Source organism: Cavia porcellus, unplaced genomic scaffold, assembly GCF_034190915.1.
Source record: "Cavia porcellus strain 051 isolate PalLab524CR breed Dunkin Hartley unplaced genomic scaffold, mCavPor4.1 scaffold_1, whole genome shotgun sequence".
In the NCBI taxonomy this organism is placed as follows: domain Eukaryota; kingdom Metazoa; phylum Chordata; class Mammalia; order Rodentia; family Caviidae; genus Cavia; species Cavia porcellus.
The window spans coordinates 146,691,335-146,708,946 of NW_026947484.1; the positions used below are offsets into that span (position 1 = coordinate 146,691,335).

Sequence of the window (17,612 nt, forward strand, 5' to 3'; positions counted from 1 at the left end):
TGTGTTTAAATAAGTTAAAAGATGGTAATCTCTGTTGTCTAAAATGTTTTCGCGGCTTTCCTGTGTTTTACGTTATTTTCTGCAAAAGAAAAATTATTCACATTATTGTCATTCATACAGTGCAGAATTGAACAAAGGAAGTGATACAAATCCTTGAGCAGAAAGGTCAGTAAAATCACTGGTGAGTCCTGGGCTGTAGTAGAGTGAGGAGCCACTGTGGGTGCTGAGCACATTTCTTCAGAGGAGACACCAGTCACCCGTGTGGAATTTTTCTTCTGAATATTTTGATGTAGAGAGCAATGGAAGGATATTTTGAATATTTTGATGGTAGAGAGCAATGGAAGGATATTCACTTATAAACAAAGGCAGGGGTACAAGGAGGAAATGAATACTTCAGAGTACTTCACAGAACTCTAACCAGATTCTCAGAACTGTTCACTTTCCATAATAATTCCTGCCATTCTTTGTCTTTTAGAACAGAGGTAATTGAGAGAATTAAAGAACATGTTAGGAGGCTAAAAATACAAATTCTGATTGGTGATCCCGATAACAAGTTACAAGAGTAATAGACCTTGATGTTCCAACAAAAAAGGATAATGACAGTTCTGGCTTCCAATTAGAATTGGTGGATATTAACTGCTGAACATAAGGCACTGTAGAAGTCTCCCACATCTTCCTCAGGTTAATTAAAATAAGTGACAACTACAGGAACACAGCCGTCTCCTTGTTGATTGAGTGTGAAGGAAGAAGGTAGTTTTTGCAAAGGAGAAATCATTCCCATGCTTCCATCAAGGATTCTCCTATTGATGAGAAAATTCAGAGAGCAAAGGCCAGTCTAACTTTTGGTTAACATTTTGCATAACTCAGAATGATTAACTCTGCAATTCCTGGTAATTCAGTTCCTGGTGGCTGAATTTGAATCTTTGGCAAGTCTTGAAATAAGATTTGCCTCCAAGCTAAGACTAGCTGTCATATTACTAGGTCAGTGATTTTACATTCTAGTCAGATTTTTTTTTTTTAGGTTACAAATAACCAAGAACTATCTGTGCCTGCTGCAAAGAAAAGGAGGAAAGTTACACAGTGAGACTTAAATTGAAACAGCAAAACCAAGAAGACCATGGAGTTTCTCTCATGCTGTCTCTTCTTTTTATGTGTCTCCATTTTGTTTCCTCATTCATAATGTAAGCTTCCTTTTGGCCTACTCAGGGTCACATGGGCCTATATTGATTTTTTTTTACCCAAGTGTTCAAGTCAAAGGCAGCCAGTCAGCGTGTAAATACACTTGTTTTAGGTCAGGGGCAAACCCTGATTCAGTAAGCTTAACTTCAGGGTCCATCAGACATAGTAGGTTTGCTTAGAGTAGCGGAGTCTGTAGCTGGTCATGTATGTATATATATATATATATATATATATATATTTTTTTTTTGCATTTAAATAAGCAAAAAGTGGTGTCTCCTAGGTAAATGACCTCCTCCTGTTAGTAGGTGAATCCAAACACAGAACTTTTGAGAAAGAAAATGTATCATAGGTGCAGAGACCACAGTCTAGTTTTTTTTATCTTGCAATTCAGTGATGACCTTGTACCTCTCCCTGCTGTTGAAAGGTGGCCTGTCCTATATTCTACACTTCTCTCCTGCCCCCAGGTGAAAATTAATATCTTGAGCAGTGAGAGTGAATACCAAGATGAGAGAGCCTGAGTAGACAGAAGAAAAAGAAAACTGGCTAGAAATGAAATCCCCACTTTTCCCCCAGAAATTTGATCCATGTTCATCTATCTAAGCCAGAAGCTAGAAGATTGGAAGCTGAGATGGTGAGGAGTAAGGGAGTGAGGGATAGAGAAAGGCAGCATTGAAACACAGAGAGGGCAAAGAACAAGAAAAAAAGATTTTGGATATTCGGCCCTACCAGGTGGAAATTCCACCTTGGTGTCTGACATGATGTTGCCAGAGAAGACTGCAAAATGTGGACCTGCAGTGGAGATGACCAGCAGGGCCTGGCTATCTTTCATCTTTCTGTTTTCTTGAAAGCACGCCAGTAGACAGGCCCATGAGCAACGGCAGGGGCAGGACAGCTCAGCATGAGTGTCTTAACTTCTAACCAGCCTTGGTCAGAGGTCCACCAGAAACCAATTCTCTGCTGTTCCAGATATCCTTAGTGGGCTGTAATGCTTTGAATTTTCCATTCTAACAAATGATCAGGTTGCAGATGGCATTTAGCTGTTGGAATAAATTCATTTGGCTTTGAAATACAACATGATCTTTTCATTGAGCATGTACCCTTTAAGAAGGGCAGAAGGTCTTCTTCATTCTTTTATCTTATTTGCTTTTAACATTAACCATCTCTCCCAATTTGATGCCATAGATTCTGGCCAGCAGATCTGTATATATATCAAAGTTTCCAAATATTTAGTCTTGGGCCTAGTGCTAAAAGTAAAGGACAAATCACTAGTCCTTTACTTTTCTTGCTTGACAATTAAAAAAAAAAAAACTACTTGCTAAACTACTGAATTCATCTTACTAATCCTAGCTCAGATGTTCTCCCTTGATGCTTTAATAGCCTGCCCAAGTCGTGGCCCATCTGCTTTGGTGATGCTACTCTGAAGGTAGTCACTTATGTGTATGATGGTCTCCTGCACTCCTGCGTTATCTCCTTTCTGCAGCATTTGTGACATTTTCACTTCCAAGCCTTCAGCACTGAGCACCCTGAGAGGCTCTCAGCAAATGTTAGTTGAACTGAGTCTACCATTCAGTGCAGTTTAGCATTAAGCATATTTGTAGGTCCTATTCTCCGGGTCATTTTTAAGCAGCAGCTTTAGAGTAGTGGGAAAAGTACAGGACTGGGGGTCAGGATGTCTCCTGCTTTTTAAAACCAAGCTTTGTTCTTTATAAGTGTTTGACTTTGGCCATATCTCCCTGAGCCTTGATTTTTTTTCATATGTAAAACAGGATAAAAATTCCTGCTTCTCAAACTTTTCATGAAGATGAAATGAAAAAAAAAATGTGAGCAGTCTTTCATATAATATTAAAAGTGAAATTTTAAAGCAAAACATCATCAAAACCATCCTTTTGGAATTTCAGAAAGCAGTCTTCCTTAGATGTGATCCAAGACAGACCTTTCTTCTAGTGAATCCTGTTCTGTAGCAAACATGTCATAGAGTTGAAAGCTATGCTATTGGTAGAAAAATCAATATGAAATATCTGGTATAGCGCAGAGTACAGTGCCTCAGCATGTGACAGCTGCCATTCCTGTTTTTACCCCTACCATTATTATTAGGGTAATGTCGCATTTTCTCAGCTGACTTAGAGGAAAGCAGTTGGGTAGTCTGAAGTATATCTTCAACCTCATGCCATTTCTGTAATCTTCTGGCCCTGAACAAGCAACTGATTTCTTACCTGCTTTCTCTAATCATTACATGTGTGCTGTGAAGATGACTTTGAGTTCAGAAAAGTGATATAAAAATCAGGTAAGTGTTGCTCTCCTGAGCAGGTGCTTGAACTCTCCTTATTACCTGTGTCTGACAGTGGAACCTCTGCTGAGGATGATGGGGCTCTAAAAACGTCTGTGTTTATCTGCAGAGTGGATGCTACTTTATTTGGAAGTTGGGGTGGAAAGTAAAACCTTTCAAGTACTTGATGCCGTTGAGCCTTTGTTAATTTGTGAAAGGCCCCTCTCTCTTCTTTCTTCCTTGTCTTTCTACCATTCTTAATTTTCCAACCCTGATTTTTGTTGGCTTCAAATATGCTCACCAGAGTCCTGCCAGCTTTAGTTGGAAGGAATATATTTCCGAGCTTAGTTGGACATCAGTTGTTTTTGGGCCCTGCCCAGACTTTGGACAGAGAAGGTAGTGTTAAGGGGTTGATGGTGTCTAGACAGTAAAATCAGAAACTGTGTAATTTATGGTGTATTACAGACATCCACTTCCCGGATTGGAAAAGGGAAACAGGCTTTTATCTAAGGAAGTTACACTAAAAACCAAAACCCCTGGGTACTTCTGACCTATGAACATTTAAACCTTGAATATTTTTACATAATATTTCTCTGTTCCTTCAAAGACAGGAATTATTGCATGTAGCCCTGTGTAGGGATTAGAACTAGAGATGAGAAATAAATGCCCAGGGTTCAGGAGACAATTCACAAAGCTGTCTAGCAGTCCTTCCCAGCCCCCGCCTGTCACTAGACCCCTGTGAGCTCACAAGGCAATTTGAGCATGGTCCTTCAGTTTCAGAGGGACACTGGAAAGTTGGAGAGGAGAGAGCCTATCAGCAGGAGGATGGAGTTATTTAGAACTCAAAAGAAGACTGAAGATATGACTGAAAAACAGGAAACAAAATGATCACCACCACCAAAAAAAACCCCTTAAACCCAAATTTTATCCCAAATAAAAGGCATACTTTTGATTAGGAATAAAAATAATAAAAATAAAATGACCCCAGCTATACAACATTTTGTGTTTCTTTTTAGGCTATTAATCCTCATAATCACATATGCAGTACTTAAAACTGTATAAAATAATGAAAGATAAAACCCTAGGCAAAATTTATGTGAAACTAAATATTTTTTCAAGCCTGTAACAGTGTTTATTTTATTTTTATTTTCCAGGTGTTCAATCAGATCTCTTGAGTTTCTTTTAAAAAAATACAACTCCTCTGAGACATCATCTTGAAGGCTACTATCTGAACTGTTTTAGAATATATGTATTTAAAATGCTGTTGTCTTAGAGTTAGGAATTTTATTTGTGTTTTTCTATCTTTAAAAATTATTAATATCTCTTAAAATATGAAAATCATTCAACTTAATTCATTACTAAGGAGTTGCCTTGTGATTCTTACCTGATACTAATTATTCTGCTACATTCAAATTTTGACTTACTACTTTTCAGCAAATTTTTCCTGCTTCCTAATAGGCATTCAATGGGTGTTAGTTAAAATTGTATATTGAAATTTTACATGGAAAACACTTTATATTGGGTAGCAATAGACAGTTAAAATTTATGTTAACGGATAGTTCCCAATCTTAGGAACTAGGTATGAGTGCAATGTATAGTGTAATTGTTGCTAAATACTCATACCGTATTCAGGAATTTCTGTAGCACCCAAGGATTGCAACAGAACCCTTTTCCATGGCTTTGTAGCCCTTTGGCAGGAGGATTTGAAATCAGAAGTGCGTCAGACACTTGGAAAACTGAAGTTGCTTACTCACACATCTGTCGAGTTTAGGATGTTTAGATAGTTGACTTCCCAGAATGATCTGCTTTTCTATAGTTTTGTATTTCAAGCACAATGCCAAAACTGTAGAGTACTGTTGGGAATTCTCTGTTCATTCATAGACAATATGTATAGGATGCATTTCTAACCTGTAGGAGTGAAAGCATTAGAGTTCCACCACTGCTAATTATGTTACAACAGAAAGATGGGAAAACAGCAGAAATGAGAATGACTGATAGTGATTGTAGTAATGATGTAAATTAAGCACTATCAGCTCACTTCATCTCTACAACCATATGAATGTCTAATGAGAAAAATTAAACTACAGGGAAGCAACTTGGCTAAGATCACAAACTCAGTGAAGTCTGGAATAATTTAGATTTAGGAGCCGGGCGTGGTAGCTCACGCCTGTAATCCCAGCATTTGGGAGGTTGAGGCAGGAAAATTGTTGAGAGTCCACAACCAGGGCTACATAGTAAACTCAAGGCCAGCTTGAACTGCATAGTGAGACCCTGTCTCAAAAAGGCAAAAAACAAAACAAAACAGATTTAGGTTTGGTCTGTCTTGAATCCAAAATCTATCCCTTTAGTTATCATCCTGTTGTAAAACTTTTTTATTCAGTTTCACTGCTAGTTTCTTACATGCTCAACCTCCTGTTCAATGAAATTCTCCAGGTCTTAACACATCATACCTAAACCAGAGCCTACAGTAGAACCATCTGCCTTGAACATCTATTCATGTGATTGGCAATGTCAGCAGTTTTACGAGTATTCAAAGAAAGGATCAGATTGCTTCTTGTCATTTCTATAGTCTATTAAGGTTCAGAATGAATAGCAAGGAGTTACCCATTAGAGTTACTCTTAACAAAAACTCTTAATCATCTTTATATGTCTTATTTCCACAACAGTACCTGCTTACTTTAAGAAAATTATAGAAACGTATGACACTAAAAATTTAACAAAAAAATAAATAAATAAATAAACCTCTGTGGCCCTTTGAAAAGAGACCTTTCTCCACCACCGTTTGGTCCCTGTTTTGGTTATTTTATCCTGTTTAACAAATTATCCAAAATTTAGTGACTTAAAGCAATGACAATACATAATCTGCTCATGAATTTGTGATTTCAGCAGAACTTAATGAGGACAGCGTGTCTTTCCTTTGCTTGGTGTCAGCTGGGGTGACTCAAAAAGAAGTAGAATAATTATTTACATGCCTGGCAGTTGATCCTGGGAAAACTCAAGTAGCTGGAGGCTGGCTCAACTGAGTCTTCCAGCCTCGCTCTCCAGCTCTCTGGACTCTCTGTGTGGTCTCTCCAGAGCTGCCAGGCTCCCTGCATGTGGGCTCACAGTACCTCGCATGTAGAGGGGAGGAAGCTGCAGTGCCTCTTCTCAGCAGCATTAGAAATCATGCAGCATCGTTTCCATCCATTTTGTTTTCAAAGTGACCCATAAAGACTGGCTCATATTCAAGGAAAGGGAATTACTAGTCTTTTAGCCTTTGTGGGAAGAATATCAAAGAATTTGTGAATGTGTATCAAAACTACCATGATGCCTGTGAACCTTGATTGAGTTGCTGCTCTCCTGACATCTTTGTCAACACTGCTTTTGTTTTTGTTTGTTTATTTTGTTTTTTTAGACTGTGATGTCTAGAACTCATGAGCTCAAGAGATCTTCTTGTCTCAGTCTCTTCACTGAGACTGCAGGCAGGCATCACCATGCCCAGCTGATTCCATCTCAGCTTTTGATGATAGCACTGGACCCAGGAAGAAATGTGCAAGAAATGAGAGTTGGCAGTGATACCCACTCCTCCACAACTGTGACCCTTGCCACTACTACGGCCTGCCTTCTTCCTACTGCCACAGAGCCTCTCCACTCTCAAATTCATAGTATTTCAGCTCTCTCATTGAACACCCCTCCTCTCCGCACTGTAATATTTGTGCAGCCAGTTAACCTAGGGCAGTGCATCAGAGAGATACGGGTGCTATTTCCAGTGCAGCTGGTGCAGCTCCTCCAGGCAGCAGCACCCAGTGCCTGAGCCGGCTCCGACCACGGCTTGCGGTGAGTGTGCCAGCACTGCCGCAGTGCTTCCTTCACCATGCACTGCTTTCCCATGTTTGCGTCAGTCACATCCTAGCTGAGTTTCATGATCTGCTTCAGTATTCCTCACTCTCAAGTTCTGTGAAATGCTCAGTCAACATGAGTGGCATTAATAAAAGATATTAGTTGTAGTATGGAAACCACAAGGCAAGGGCAAAGAAAAGAAGCGGATTCATCTTCTTGGGAAGAATAATACAGTGGCAGCTAGTTGGCACAAATCAAAATTTTCTTTCTTGGACTCACCTGATGACCCCAGCACAGTGAGAAATAAAGTCTAGAACCTCAGAATTCTCTAAGTCTTCTTGCTGCATATCTTTCTCTGTGAAAATACTTTGTAGGAGATAAAACTTAAATGAAGCTTCTTAGATCTTTGAGAAATGATAGGAAATACTATTTTATGGACTAATAAAGGCAATTATTTTAGTTTTATTTGAAATGTCCAGTCTTATTGCCCAAACATATTTCCATTGCATTCTTGAAGTTGAAATGATCTGCAGGATTTACATTGTGAAGACCAGTGCTTCTACACTTATTTTAAATCATGTTTTAAATCACAATGTTCTGTGAAGAAGTCAACCAAATCAATACATGATTTTAAAATAAGGCACTTGATTTGGGCAGTGTGGACGTAACGCCTGACTCCTAATTCTGAACCACTTCAGCAGGGAGCCTGATACTAGTTAGTCTTACTTTCTGAAGCAACTGTGCCTGCTCCAGGAATCCTGATGAATTACCATGGTGCTGGTTATAAAGCTGAGTTCAGACACATCTGCATCTGTGACTGTGAACACTTACGGAGGGTTTAGTGTGTCAAGCAATTTATGCATGTTATCATTTACAAGGAGCAAAACTGAGGCTTGAAGAGATTAAGTAATTTGCCTATGATTGAACACCGTATGTGATGAAATTCTTTTTAAGCTTGGTTTTCTTATTTCCAGCATCTTCTTTTAAGCCTCACACTGTCCTAGAACCATTGTCCTCCATTCTTTCACCCCCTGCACTATCTTACAATACAAAAAACCCCCAGTTGTTAGACAGTGTTTTTTCTTTCAAGTGATATTTCCAGGAGATAAATCCTTGTCTGGTATGGTGAGGTAGCACGTACAATAAAAATCCCAGTAGAAGTCTGAGTGTTTGTAGTATTTCTGTTGGCATGCGACTCAAGAGAAACCTCCTAGGACTCAGGATATTCTGTTGATACGGAACAGATAGCTTTTTATAACTGCACTGAACTCATGGGAAACATTGGAATTAATGATCAGGCCCAGATCGTGAGTGCAGACCCAGTAGGAAGGACTCAGGCTGCCTCCCACTGCCTTGTGTTAATTCAAACTATTTCATGAGCAAGCCAGCAGGGAAATTGTGCCGAGTTCAGTGAGATGATAAACTGTGAGAAACTGAAAGAGTAACAATGCTAGGCAGAAATGCCATTAAAAATTATAAATTTGGTGGTGGCGAACGGATAAAGTGCTCAACAGTTAAATATGTATGCATAACATAACGCAACCTACTGGCTTTGACATTTCATTGGTTTGAAGTATAGAAGCTTTACCTTCTTTTTACATTACTTCATTTACAATATAATTGTATTACATGTTTCCTCTACGAACATTTGGAATCTCATTAGAAAGTAGTACAGTTTTTGCTTCAGATGCCACAGATTATTTAGAAAACTCAAAAGGAGAGTGAAAACACACTGAACCAGGCCTGAGGGTATAATCCAGTATGCTGGGAGTGTGAGGTAGGAGGGTTGCAAATTTCCACCCATCCTGGGCAATTTAATGACTAAACAAGACCTTGTCTCCAAGTTTCCAAATTAAAAAAGCTGGAGATGAAGCTCGGTGCAAAGACACTGAGTTCAGTAGACAGCGATTTTAAAAAGTGATTTATCCACAATTTTATTGTCAGTTGTTCTTTCTTCTTTTCTGATGTTCCAGAGAACAATTTCCTTGCATTATTTTATTTCCTTACATTATTATTTTCCTGGTTGATTTCTTTTTAGGTGAGTGCTTTACCATCAAGCCACATCCTCAGCCCCTTGTTCCTTTTGAAAAATTTCACTTGTTTTGGTTTTGGTTTGGCTAGGCCTTCTGGCAAAAACTTCTCTTATTTTCCTTCATCTGAATGTCTTAATTTTCTCCCCATCCTTGAAAGATGTTTTCATGAAGATACATATGTGACTTTCCTTCTGGCTCCCATAGTTTCTATTGAGAAATCTGCTGCTATTGAATTGTTTCTCCTCTGTAGTTAAAGTTGTCCTTTCTCTCTCGCTGCTTCCAAGTCTTTTTTTTGGTCTTTGTAGTTTTCAGAAGTTTGACAATGATGTGTTTTAGTGTGGATTCCTTTGAGTTTGTCCTACTTGGATTTCACTCAGCTTTTTGAATGCATAGGTTTATATCTTTTGACAAATTGGAGAGTGCTTAGCCATTATCTCTTCCAGTGTTTTGAAGCTTTGCCCTCTTATCTGTCTCCACCTATGCTTCTGATGCTACAAATGTTTCTTTTGTTATAGTTCAGTGGGCTCATGTTGTCTCTCTCTCTCTCTCTCTCTCTCTCTCTCTCTCTCTCTCTCTCTCCTCTCTCGCTTTAACTTACTATTTTGTTTGCTTGTTTGTTTCGGCTATGTTTATAATTGTCTACTGAAGCATTTTTATAATGACTGCTTTCAAATCTTTGGCATATAATTCTAACATCTCTGTCATCTCAGTATTGGCATCTGTTGATTGTCTTTTTAAAATTCAAATTGTGGTTTCCCTTATTCTTGGCTGATTCTTAATTGAAACCTGAATATGTTAGATAGCCTATTATGAGATTCTGGATCTCATTTAAGCCATCTGTTTTAGCTGGCTTCTTCCAACAGAACTCTGATGGGGAAACAGTGGGCCATTGCTTATTACTGCCAGGTAAAAGATTTTGTATCTGGCTTCTTTTGCTCAGACTAATGTCTTGAAATTCCTTTATGTTGGTGCCAGTATGAATATGTCATTCATTTTTATCTGAGTAATATTCTATAGTATACAGAACATTCCTGAGCACAAATGAAAATTTTTGCAATATTTTATTCTTTTATCCACTGAGTTTACCTATTATACTGGATCTATAAAACCATTTGTGGAGAATGACATCATAATATTTGAGTCATATAAAGAAGACCCAATATTTACTTGGTCTTAATGCTTTTCTGCAGTGTTTTATTGTTTTCTAGTTTGCTGAAGTAATGAATATTTTTAGTGCCATTACAGATTACAGGTGTTATTTTTAAAAATTTACCTTGTTCCTCACTATTACAGTATATAGAAATATAATTGGCTAAATTTTGTATAGTGCCTTTCTATCTGCAAACTTGCTAGATTCACATATAGTTTTAGTAAGTTTTGTTGTCGTTGTTCTTTTGTTTTCTGTTTTTTGAGTCAGGGTCTTGATATGCAGTAAACTTTTCAGGCTGGCCTCGGAGTCATTATGTAGCCTAGGCTGGCCTTGAACTCACACAATCCTCCCGTCTCCACCTCTCAAATGCTGGGAATACAGGCAAGTAACACCACACCCAATTTGGTATTAGTAAATTCTTATGGACTGTGTAATATTTTCTACATACCTAATCATGTCATCTGAATATAAAAAAATTTATTTTGTCCTCCATAAATGGTATAACTGTGCTTTTCTTTTCTTTTTTTAATTAATTGCTCTAACTAGAACCTTAATATGGTGTTGAAAGCTGTGAGTGACCATCCCAGTCTGCTTCACATCTTACAGGGAAAGCACTCACTTTTCACCATGAAACAGGTTGTTAACTATATAGTTTTCATAGCTGCCCTTATTATCTGAGAAAGTTTCCTTTGATTCCTAGTTCACTTAGAATTTTCATGAACTTCATGCATGGGTAGTGTTTCACGTGGCTTTTCTGTGTTCATTGAGATGATCATGTGATTCTTTATTCTCTTGGTGTAATGAATCAACATATGATTTTTAAAATTTAACTATTTAAACCAACAATCAACATAAAAATATTCTTTATAAAAAAGGTCACAAGGTAAGGAGATTGGCTTTCACCCTTATCTAATGCGATTCTTGAATTTCTGGCTAATGCAATGAAATAAAATGGAAGTAAGCGGCCTGCCACAGTCGGATGGCCCGGTACTTCACATGCTTTTCTGTCCTGTCCTCATGCCTCCGTGGCCACTACCTAGAAACTCCTTCCCTAGCATTGCGTGCTACTCGTTCCTTCTGTTGCCTTTGGCATTCCTCCTTTCTCACACATACATACAGCTCATGCCCTCTCTTTCTTCCAGCCTTTGCTCGGAGTTCTGCACAGACCACTTCATTTCATATTGCAAAGCCCTCTATCTTCTGCCCCGTACTCCGCTCTGTTTTTCACAGCATTTAATCACCTTCTCAAACATTGTATGTATTGATTGTATTTCCTTTTTTTTTTTTTTTTTTTTTTTAACCTTGCTAGTAAGTTGCCTTAGGTGGGGAGTTGTGTATGCATTACACACACTTTTGTGTTGTCTGTGATCATGCCTAGAATACAATAGATTCTCAGTACATATTTATTGAGTGAATGAATAACTATGAGAAGAGACCAAAATTATCTTGCTAAGTCATCTAGTTAGAAACTCCAAAGCCATCAAGTAGAAAAATAGTAAAACTAATGGACAAATCAATTGGAAAATCAATTGCTATGATGTATCATATCAATAATATATTAGTAAATATGTTTTTAAAGTCCTATGCAATTAAAAATGTACTGGGAGAAATTTCATTAAAAATGTTAAGAAGCCACACAGGGAAAATTGTAATAATTACTTAGAGATACAGAATAATATAAAAAGATATGTTTTAGAAGGCAGTTATATATCTAATGTCTGTCTATATGTATGTTATGGGGATTTCACATTTCCTATATTAATTTATATCTTTATTAAAGTTATTTGATATTATTACTAGTTATTCAGTTAAGTCCCCAGTGGATTGTTTCAGTTAAGTCCCCAAAGGATGTTATGCCTTGAAAATTGAATTAAAGTTGCCTAGATTCAAAAATAACTAAGAGCATTTTATAGGAAGGGAAAGTTTGGTCAAGAAATTTCTTCTGTTTTAGAATAGCAAAACATAATTTTGTACAACAATTTTTGTAATGATGAAAGTAGTACTAGTGCCATAGATGAACATGAAAGTTAAGGAAACAATAGTCTAGGAATGACTCAAATGTTCCTAAGAATGTAGCAGTGATGAATCAATGAGGAAGGACAATTAATTGTCTTTCACTGGCATACAATATACCATCAAAACAAGCACTCCAGAACTGCTTCTGAAGGTAGTAAGAATGATGGGGATACACGTGTTTGAAGTAAGGGGCAGTATCTTGGCAATGTGTCTCTTACTGTAACTTTTTAAATGTAAACATTCACTATAATTTTTATTATACCTCATATACCTGTATCTACCGAGAGGGAGTGAGCCTGGTCCAGAACCAGTTTTTTTACATGGACAAACCAGTTTTTTCATTTACTTGTTTTTTTACATGGATTGGTAGTATAAATACCACTGTGATCGTACAAAATACATGATTTGTAGTTAATCCTCTTGGAATCAAAAAATTTAAATCAAAACATATAAGAATAATAAAGTTTAAGGTATTGCTTTGTTCATTTTGATTTGTGGGAATCTGTTCAAATCTTGATCACTACATGCCCTTAATTTTGCTTTTAGGACTCACTGTGCCTTCAAAATATTGAAGTATCAAAGTTAAAAGTAAAAAACATTCTGTTGCTTTCCTAGGTGCTTAAATACTAAACATTTGAATTAGCATTCATTTATTGAACATTTGAAGGTGGAACAGATAAATCATCAACTAGTCATGTATATTTGTTTCTGGACTATGTCATGTGATATTTTCCTGGGAAAGTTTACATTTTTAATTACGTTTAGTTTACAATAATATTAAAATAACTGCATTTCCTGAGTGCAATTCAATTGTACCATTAAGGGATGTTATGTTCTTATATCATTCCAGGCAGAGTGGAACCCAAAGAAAATAAAAATTGGCCACAAATAACCCATACAAAAATAAAACAGATTTGACTATGTGTAAAAGCACCTGTAATAAGCCATCGCTTTTTTGTTTCTTAGCTGTCTTAGAGTCTCGGCTTTGAGGAAATAGGAGGTTCCTTCCATTGATTTAGCTTGGTTTAGTTGAGGAACCACCTTATATTTTGCACTTACTGGCCCATGCTGAAAGTACAATGGATAGTGAAGAGGTGACACCCTCATCCCCACATGGTGGTGCTCAACCTAGCTTTCTTGAACTCGCATTCATTTTATTTGAAGGAAGTCTCTTAAAGCCATGGAGCTTGGGTGAGAGTACATCCCACACAGTCTGCAAAACTTTCTAAATCTGCAGAGTCACCTCACATTTCCCAAAGCTCTTCTAAAAATACTTTTTATTGTACTTAGGGATGAGTATATTTATTAAACTCTGAAGCTCCTTACACTTAGTTTAAAGCAGATCGTGCCCCTGGGAATGCTGGCACAGATCCATTGCCTGAGGCTGTGACATAGTACTTACTGTACATGCTCTGAGGGCCTTGCATCCCTGTACTGATTCCAAAAGAAGCTAGTGGCCAAGAAATGGAGGGTTGCTCTCAGGTCATCTGCTTCACCTACTTTGACTATTGTGCCTTTTGGATGGGCTACAAGTAAATGTACTTAATATTTGCTAAGTCTTGAAGTAATCAGTTTGATCTGGATAGCAGTGTTGATCACCCATAACAAATCAAGGGGCACTTAACAGTGTCAAGTATGTTGCTGCCTATGGGGTCTACAGAACTGTTTCTAAACACAAGTAGAGCTTTGTGGAAGAGGGGGGGTCCTGGCACAGAAGATCTTCTGGCTGTAGAGCTAGGAGGTTTTTAACTTAAGATTTCAGCTTAGTCCCCTTTGATCCCTGGAACTTTTATCTTCTGTCAAATAAGGAGACCTGTTTGATGTAGCACTCTTGTCTTTAGAAGGACTGAAAAGCCTCCTTCCTATCTTCACCAGGCCTCGCCATTTTCCTAGCCTTCTTATCTAGAGGTCTATCTAGACTACCAACTGTTGACTTCATTGCCTGTTTCATTTCCCCATGTTGCTATCTCTAGCCATATGGACAGAGACTCTCATCTTTATCGTACGTATGCAAGAGGAAAAGCCTTTACCAGTAAATTGTCGTCCAGCAGGGTTATCATCTGGAACTAAAACGCATGATCATCCAGAATAAACCATTGCTTTCTTTGCTGTTCAGGCAAGCAGGAGTAAACAGGCACCCTGCTGACTGTGTTGTCTGGAGTTACTGTCTTGAGTCCGCTGCAGGAAGTTGGACAACGGGTCATTTCCACTACCTTCTCAGATGTCAGTTCCCTGACTTTGGCCAGTCTTCACTTGTTAACCAGCGTCCTTCTCCGAACAAACCTCTGCACATGCAATAATAGCCCTCTCTTGAGCCTTAATTCTAAGAGGTCTGGAAAGGCAGATGTAAAACCCAGAGGATCCTGAGTAACACAAACTACTTGAGTTTCTAAACAATTTAGCGGACATTAGCTGTGATGCTGTGAGATAACATGATAGCCATCTGTTACCTTCTCTAACCAGTGAGACTGGAATATGGGCTGGCGCAATGAATGTAAGGGTTGGGTTTCAGCACCTCTGATTATACTTTTTCAGCTATGTTCAGCTCTTAATGTTAGAGGAGATGCTTGACACCTGAAGAAATAGCCCCTTTTCTACCCCCTCTCACCTACAAAACTGAAAAATATACAACTGTTGATGAGATGGGAGGGGTACAAAAATATGCTCAAATATATATTTTTTAAATTTCTTCTACTTTTTCTTGCTCTTCCTTCTGTCACAACCTTAGAGACAAAGAAAATATTTACATTGTTTGTTTTCCCAGAGAGGTAGATATCATGTCCACATACCCAGTTTAATGATTAAGAAAGAAGATAACTATTCCTGTCTGCCTCTTTGATCTGGCTCTGCATAGACTGGCAAGACACAAGCATTTCAAACGTGCCATTTTTATATAGAGAGCTCAGAACTGTAAAAATCTTCCTTACTTCAAATTGCCGTATAAACCAGCTGGAATAAAAACCTTCCACAAAGCTCTGTAACTAGCTTGTTCCTTCCACATAGGTACCTTGACAGAAATCTGAAGCTCCACATAAAAAAAATTTTAGGAAAATGAACAGATTTTCAGACACAGCACCAAACAAAATACTTTCTTCTTCAGTCTGCTTTCCATGATCTCCTACATTTCTTTAAGATCACATAGGGGAAAAGAAACCCAGAACACGAAAATGACAGGCTCTGTATACACTGCATGACTGAGTACAGGGTTTAAACTAGTCTTTGAGACCTGTAATCTGTTTTCTGTGTGAAGGTATGGTAAGTGCATGCTTGTCTTGGGTTATGGGTGAAGTGGAAACTGGTGTTGACATTTACTGTGATCCTCAGGAAGTTGCATCACTTCTCTGAACCTTATTTGCCTCAGCTGTAAAATATGAAACTTGAAATAAGATCATCTTTAAGCTAATAAGGAGGCTTGAAAGATTTAGCCCAAGTTGATGTGCCAGGGAAATGTCATGGTTTCCAATACTTCAGATATCTCCTTTGATTTATTGATAGGCAATATTAAATCAGCACAAATTAAGTAAACTGGTAGCTAGTTCCCTACTTACAACATTTAGTGTGTTGGATTCCAACTATTATTGGGTTGTTTCAATAGTAGTTGTGCAATTTATTTGTCACAAAACATTTAATTAAATTAACATGTATTGAGGAACTTCTTGAGTGTGGGGATTTATGCCAAGTGCTGTATTAGGACATCTTTAATCTGTGTCACACTAATTTAACAGAGCATTTTATATAATTTCATTTGATTTTCATGCCCACACAGTTAGTGTGCTGGCAAGAACAACCATTTTATAGATAACAAATTTGAATCTCAGGAGTGTCACATAGAATACTGTAATTTGTAACTTCAGTCTAGATTCCAAAGAGACAAGAAACGGAAAAAACACAGCAAGAAAACTTTTTAATGAAGATTAAATACCCAGCAATAAAGGTGAAAATGATGATGACGGCAACTAACTTTTAATGAACTTTTCATTTTATTTTAAAGAGAATAAAACCAAGCAAAATAAAACAGAATAAAGCCAGTCAAAACAAGACAATGTAAGTAACACAGGATTTCAAAACAAGATAATAGAAAATCAACAATGATTACCATAACGCCTCCTGTCATCCTCAAAACAGCTGCAAATACCTTTAGACACTGTAAAATCAAACAGAACAGAACCAATAAAAACAAAACAATAAATGCAATACAGGACCTCAAAACAGGACAATACTAAATCCAAAATGACTACCATAATACAGCTTGCAATCTTCGACAGTTTCCCATGCCATCAGACATAAAATCAGACAAGATAAAACATAATAAAACCCAGCCAAACAATACAATGAGAATGATACAAGATTTCAAAACAAGAATAGGGAATTAACAATGGCTACCATCTTCAAAAGGAGATTCCCCATAGATGCTGCATTGCCTATTGTTATCCTCCAAATGGATGATAGGACTACCAGCTCAGGCCTGCAAAGTCAGTGAAACACTAAACACTGCAAGCACTCAGCTGTATTTTACCTCATTAGCTACCATCATAGCTTGTGTTTCTCTGGGTCAGCTGGTTGCTTACGGGGGTTGGGGGGGGGGATGTTGGCTCTTCTTGTCTCCCTGCCCATGTATGGAAGGGGCTGGCTTCTGGCTCTCCTCAAGTCAGCCCACACAAGGTGCAGACTCATAGATCTTAGTTTCTTGTTGACTTCTCCTCCCCCACAGTCGGCGAATGGCACCGACTCTCAGGAGAGTCCTCTAGCAGTTCTTCAGTCAGCCCAGGTGTGTGCCAACCGCACAGGAGGTCTTAGCTTCTTCCTGACCTCTTATTCTCCTCCCCCACAGTCTGCAAATGACCTTTCAATGGGTTTTATGGTGTGCCTTCAGAATGCTTCATATGTACCAATTCACACAACAGTCTTAGGAGCCAGATACTGAAATTATTCCTACTGGTAATAAATGTAACTTCCACCAGAACAGGATATTTTAAGATCTTATTTCGATATTCAGTTCCTGACAGAGTAGTATATAACACAAAATAAACTCTCCATAAATACTTTTTCCTGTTTTACAGACAAACTGATACTCAAGATAACTAAGTTACTGTGCTTAATCAAGGTAATTCAGCTAATACGGGCTCATATAAGATTTGAATGTAGGGAG

General features: G+C 37.9%; 2 protein-coding genes across 4 annotated transcripts in view; both read left to right on the forward strand.

The window, feature by feature from the left end:
- Nucleotides 1–17,612, forward strand: part of Ddah1 (dimethylarginine dimethylaminohydrolase 1) — a 267,646-nt gene that overhangs the window by 149,016 nt on the left and 101,018 nt on the right. The window lies entirely within an intron of this gene.
- The window catches only part of LOC134477892 (solute carrier family 2, facilitated glucose transporter member 3-like), a 98,794-nt gene that overhangs the window by 16,025 nt on the left and 65,157 nt on the right, over nt 1–17,612 (forward strand). The window contains exon 1 of the mRNA XM_063257400.1: nt 1–17,612. This exon is cut by the window's left edge and continues 16,025 nt beyond it; it is cut by the window's right edge and continues 65,157 nt beyond it. The gene's annotated coding sequence lies outside the window, so the exon portion shown is untranslated.